The sequence below is a fragment of the Hyaena hyaena genome, unplaced genomic scaffold (genome assembly GCF_003009895.1).
Source record: "Hyaena hyaena isolate Hyena2069 unplaced genomic scaffold, ASM300989v1 scaffold_1400, whole genome shotgun sequence".
In the NCBI taxonomy this organism is placed as follows: Eukaryota; Metazoa; Chordata; class Mammalia; order Carnivora; family Hyaenidae; genus Hyaena; species Hyaena hyaena.
In genome coordinates this window covers 165,596-172,205 of record NW_024082029.1, presented here as the reverse complement: position 1 = coordinate 172,205, position 6,610 = coordinate 165,596, and positions in this window count along the sequence as shown.

Here is a 6,610-nt window from a genome sequence, read left to right as displayed (position 1 = left end):
TTGAAATTTTGTACCTTTGACTCACATCTCCCCATTTTTCCTCAAACTACCATTCTATTCTGTTTCTATGCACTTGGCTTTTTCTTTCTTTCTTTGTTTTTTTTTAGATGTAAATATAAGTGATATCATACAGTATTTGCTTTCTCTTTGTGGCTTATTTCACATAACATAATGTCCTCTAGGTTTACCCATGTTGTTGCAAATGGTAGGGTTTCCTTTTCTAAATAATCAAATAATATTTAATTGTATAAGTAACCTAATTTCCTATTTATTTATCTATTGAAGGACATTAAAGTTGTTTCCATATCTTGGCTATTGTGAATAATGCTGCAATGAACATGGGAATGAAGATATTTCTGAAACAGGTATTCATTTCCTTTGGATATATTCATAAGGGATGGGATAGCTGGATGCTAAAATAGCTTTATTTTTAATGTTTTGAAGAACTTCTATACTGTTTTTCATAATGGCTGTGCCAATTAACATGACTACCAAATCTATATAGATTCCCTTTCTCCCTATTCTTGACTTGCAATCTCTTTTTAAGAATAGCCATCCTAACAGATATGAAGTGACATCTAATTGTTTTGATTTACATTTCCCTGATATTAATGATGTTGAGCAGCTTTTCATATACCTGTTGGTCATCTGTATGTTTCTTTTGGAAAAATATCTATTCAGATACTTTAATTGGATTAATTGCTTTCTTGCTATTGAGTTGCATCAATTCTTCATATATTTTGGATATTAACCCCCATATAAGATATGAATTGCAAATATTTTTCCCATTCCATATGTTGTCTTTTCATTTTATTGATGGTTTCTTTCATTGTGCTGAGTTTGATATACCCTGACTTAATTATTTGAGCTTTAGTTGCCCTATCCAATAAATTATTTGCAAGAACAATGTCAAGGATCATATTCCCATGATTTCTTTTAAGAATTATATGGCTTAAGGTCTTATGTTCAAGTCTTTCATCTATTTGAGTTAATTTTTGTCAGTGCTATCAGAGTCCAATTTCATACTTTTACATATGAATAATCAGTTTTCTCAGCACCATTTATTGAGACTATCACTTACTTGTGTGTTCTTGGTCCCCTTTCAAAAATTCATTAACCATATACATATGGGTTTATTTCTGACATCTCTATTTTCTTTCTCTTCTCTATGTGCCTGTTTTTGTGCCAGTACCATAGTGTTTTGATTTCTTTACTTCATAATATAGACATGTGAACAAAGCCTCCAACTTTGTTCTTCTTTTCTTAAGATTGCTTTGATTATTCAGTACTTTTAGTTTGAAATTTTTAGGATAGTTTTTTCCATTTCTATGAAAACTGAGTTGGAATTTTGATAGGAATTGCAGTAAATTGTAGATCACTTTAAGTAGTAGAAATAGATATTTTAACAGAATTCTTCTAATCCAAGGACACAGTGTACCTTTCTATTTATTTATGCCTTCTTCATTTTCTTCATCAATGTCTTATACTTTTCAGTTTATAGATTTTTAATCTCCTTGATCACTTTATTTCTAAATATCTTATTGGTTTTGGTGTGACTATAAATGAGATTTTTTTTCTAATTTCTCTTTTACGTAGTTGTCAGTGTATAGAAATGCAATTTACTTTTGTATGTTGATTTTGTATCCTGCAACTTTACTGAATTCATTTATTCTAACAGTTTTTTTGATGGAATGTTTATGACTTTCCATATACGTATATATCCATACAAACATATATACACGTGTATATACATACACATATATATATGTGTGTATAATATCATGCCATCTGCACCAAAGATAAGTTTATTTTTCCTTCGAATCTGGATGCTTTTTATTTTTCTTGCCTAGTTGCTGAAACTAGATTTTCAATACTACTTTTAAAAGCTTTTTGTAAAATGTTTGTTTATTTTGAGAGGCAGAGAGAGAGAGAGAGAGAGAGAGAGAGAGAGAATATGAGTGGGGGGAAGGGCAGAAAGAATGGGAGACAGAGAATTCCAAGCAGGCTCTACACTGTCAGTGCAGAGCCCAATGTGGGCTCAGTCTCACAAACCGTGAGATTATTACCTGAGCCAAAAATAAAGAGTTGTACACTTAACCGACTGGGCCTCCCAGGGACCCCTTCAAAACTATTTTGATTCATGTGCTGAGAGTGCATTTACATGACTTGTTACTGATCTCAAATGCAATGTGGTATTAGCTATGGACTTGTTGTACATGGCTTTTATTATGTTGAGTTACATTCCTTCTATATCTAATTTGTTGAAAGTTTTTATCATGAAGAGATGTTAAATTTTGTCAAAGTTTTTTTCCTTTATCTATTAAAATGACCAGGTGAATTTCATCCTTCATTCCGTTAGCGCTGTGTATTACAGATGATTTGTGTGTGTTGAACTAGTCTTGTATCTCAGGGATATAACCGATTTGGTCATGGTGTATGATCCTAATAAGACGCTCTTGAATTCACTTTACCACTGTTTTGTTAATGAATTTTTACATCCGTGTTTATCAGAGATCTAGTCTGTAATGTTCTTTTCTTGTTGTAATTATCCGACTTCATTTTTTGTGTAATGTTGGCCTTATACAATTAATTTGAAAGTGTCCCTTCCTCTTCTATTTCTTGAAAAGTTTGAGATGGGTTGGTATTAATTTTTCTTTAAATGTTTGGTGAAATTCATCAGTGAAGTCATCTGATTTTGAACTTTTCTTTTGGGGAGGGTTTTGATTACTAATTAATCTCTTTTATTGGTTTGTTCACATTTTCTTATGTGATCAAACACAAGATTGATTCATGAAATCAGGTTGTATGTTTCTAGGAATTAATGTGTTTTTTCTAGGTTGTCCAAAATGTTGGCATGTAATTTTTCGTAGTAGTCTTTTAAAATCTTCATATTTCTATATCATATTTCTGTGATATTGTAATGCCTCCTTTTTCTAGTTTTATTTGAGTCCTCTTTTTCTTTGTAATTCTAGCTAAAGGTTTGTCAATTTTAACTTTTCAAAAAAATAAACTCTTAAGCCTTTTTATTGTCTTCAGTTTGTGTGTAATTTATTTCCACTCTGGTCTTTATTTCCTTTTTTCTACTAATTGTGGACTTTTTTTTCCCCTACATCCTTGAGGTATAAAATTAAGTTATTTGAGACCTTTCTTGTTTCTTACTGTAGATACTTATTGCTATGAACTTTCCCCTTAGAACAGCTTTTGCTGTATCCCATGAGTATGATTTTTTTTGTCATTTTTATTTGTCTCAAGATATTTTTTATTTTTCTTTGGTTCTTTTCTTCAATCCAGGTATTGTTCAGTAGCATGTTTAATCACAATATATTTGTAAGTTTTCCAGTTTTCTTCTAATAATTGATTCCTAGTTTCATACGGTTATGTTGAAAAGAGATATTTCCTATGGTTTTCAGTTTTCTTAGATTTGTTTAGGCTTGTTTTGTGGCCTAACATACGATCTATGCTAGAGAATGCATTATATGCACATAAGAAAGAATGTATATTATGATTTAAAAAAATTTTTTATTGTCTTTTATGTTAATTTCAGTACAGTTAATATAAAGTATTATATTAGCTTCAAGTGTACAATATAGTGACTCAACAATTCTCTACATCATTATTCAGTGTTTATCATGACAAGTGTACTCTTAATCCCCTTCATCTATTTCACCCATCCCTCCTCTTCACCTCTCCTCCAATATGGTTTATTTTATTTTATTATTATTTTTTTTAATGTTTTTATTTATTTCTAGGAGAGAGAGAGAGAGACAGCGTGAGCAGGGGAGGGTCAGAGAGAGAGGGAGTCACAGACTGAAACAGTCTCCAAGCTCTGAGCTGGCAGTCAGCACAGAGCCCGACGCGGGGCTCGAACCCACGAACCGCGAGATCACGACCCAAGCGAAAGTCGGACGCTTAACCGACTAAGCCACCCAGGCGCCCCCAATATGGTTTATTTTAAAAGAGTAAACTCAGTTAAAGTTATTTTTCTTCCAACAGGAAACTTTTTTCTTACTTGAAGAATACTTAGTTCTAACAGATACATATAAAACATTTCATCCAAGAAAAATAGAAGACACATTTTCTTCAAGTATACACAGAAGAATCCCCTGGTTAAATCACATAAAAAGAGATTAAAAATATTACAAATTTAAGAAGAATGAAATCATTCCAAGTATACTTTGCAACTACAATGGTACAAAAATAAAGATCAATAATGGAACAAAGCTGGAAAATCTACAGTGTAAATATTAAATATTTAATATGTAAATAATAACACACTATTGCATGAGCAATGGGGCAAGTAAAAAAATCAAAGCAAATCAAAATATGTTTCAAAACAAAAGAAAAAAGTGTTATTTTTAGATGGAATGCTCTATAAATTCTAAGTCCATCTACTCTAATGTGTGTTTTAAGTCCAGTGATTCCATCTTGTTTTCCTGTCTGGATGATCTAACCATTGAGTGAGTGGAAATATTTAAATACCCTATTTTTAAAAATACTATCTATTATTCCACTGACTGTAATACTTGCTTGACATATTAGGTTCTTCTATGTTGAGGGCATAGGCATTTACAATTATTTTTTCCTCCTGTTGGACTGACACTTTTATCTTTATAAGATTACCTTATTTCTCTCTTATCTATTACAGTTCTTTAAGCCTAATTTATCTAATATAAGGATAATTACCCCAGCATTCTTTTGTAACAGACATCTTTTCAGTCCCTTCACTTTCAGCCTGTGTGTGCTTATACATGAAGTGAATCTCTTGTAGGCAGCAAATAATTGTTTTTAATCCACTCAGTCACTCTATTTTTGGGGGGGGATATGATAAACATGGACTTATTGTCATTATGTTTATTGTTTTCCAGCTATTTTTCAATTTCTTTCTTCCCTTTGATTTTTTCCATTGTAATTTGTTGATTTTCTTAGTAGTAAGCTTAGATTTTATTTTACGTTGTGCATTTACTATACATTTTTGCTTTGTGGTTACTATGAGACTTATATAAAGTTATCTTAGAGTTAAAACAGTGTATTTTCTTTTTTCTTTTTTTTTTTTAATGTTTATTTTTGACAGATGAGAGAGAAAGGGGCAGAGAGAGAGGGCACAGAATCCGAAGCAGGCTCCAGGCTTTGAGCTAGCTGTCAGCACAGAGCCCAACGCGGGTTTGAACCCAAAAACCACGCGAGCATGACTTGAGCTGAAGTTGGACGCTCAATCGACTGAGCCACCCAGCTGCCTCATAACACTATATTTTAAGCTGATAACAGCTGACATTTAAATGAATCTAGGGTGGGCGCCTGGGTGGCTCAGTCGGTTAAGCGTTAAGCGTACGACTTCAGCTCAGGTCATAATCTCACGGTTCGTGGGTTTGAGCCCACGTCGGGCTCTTTGCTGACAGCTAGCTCAGAGCCTGGAGCCTGCTTCGGATTCTGTAGCTCCCTCTCTCTCTGACCCTCCCCTGTTCACGCTATCTCTCTCTCTCTCTCTCTCTCTCTCTCTCTCAGAAATAAATAAAACATTTTAAAAAATAAATAAATAAATTCTAGGGGAGCCAGGGTGGCTTAGTGAGTTAAATGTCCCACTTCACCTCAGGCGATCTCAGGGTTGGTGAGTTCAAGACCCTCTGTCAGTGCAGAGCCTACTTAGGATTCTCTCTCTCTCTCCCTCTTTTTCTGCCCCTCTCCCTCCCTCTCTTTCTCTCTCTCCCTCTTTCTCTCTCAAAATAAATAACTAAACTTTAAAAAAATCTAAATGCTGTCTAACCATTAGGTTTTATATCAATTTGCATTTTTTTCTGTATCCATTAATACTTATTGTAATTGTAGTTATTTTCACTTCTTGTTTTTCAACCTTCATAGTTAATTCTAAGTGATTAACCTATCACCCACACCATAGTTAGGCTATTCTGAATTAACTATGTATTTACCTTTATCAGTAAGATTTACACTTCTATGTTTTCCTGATACTAATTAGTGCTCTTTCATTTCAGTTTTAACATTGCTGGTAAGCCTGGCCTAATAATGATGAACTCTTTTAGTTTTTGCTTGTTTGGAAAACTCATTATTGCTCCTTTACTGTGACTGACAACTTTCCTGGTAGAATATTCTTGTTTGGCATGTTTTCTTTCAGCACTGAGTACACTGTGCCACTCTTTCCTGGCCTGCAAATTTCTGCTAAAAATTCTGTTCATAGTCTTATGGGGGTTTACTTGTTCTAAAAAGTTGTTTTTCTCTTGCTGATACTAAGATTCTCTCTTTGTGTTTAACTTGACGTTTTTCTAACATTTATTTTTGAGAGACAAAGTGCTCAGGGGAGGGGCATAAAAAGGGAGACAGAGGATCCAAAGGAGGCTCTGCACTGTGAGCACAGAGCCCTATGCAAGGCTTGAACTCACAAACTGCAAGATTATGACCTAAGCCAAAGTTGGATACTTAACCAACTGAGCCACCCAAGTACTCCTTAACCTCTGATATTTTAATTATAATTTATCTTGGTCTGGGGTCTTAAATTTATCTTATTTGGATCACTGTGGGCTTCTTGGATCTGATATCTGTTTCATTCCCCATGTTAGGAAAGTTTTTAGCTCTTATTTCTTCAAATAAGCTTTTATGA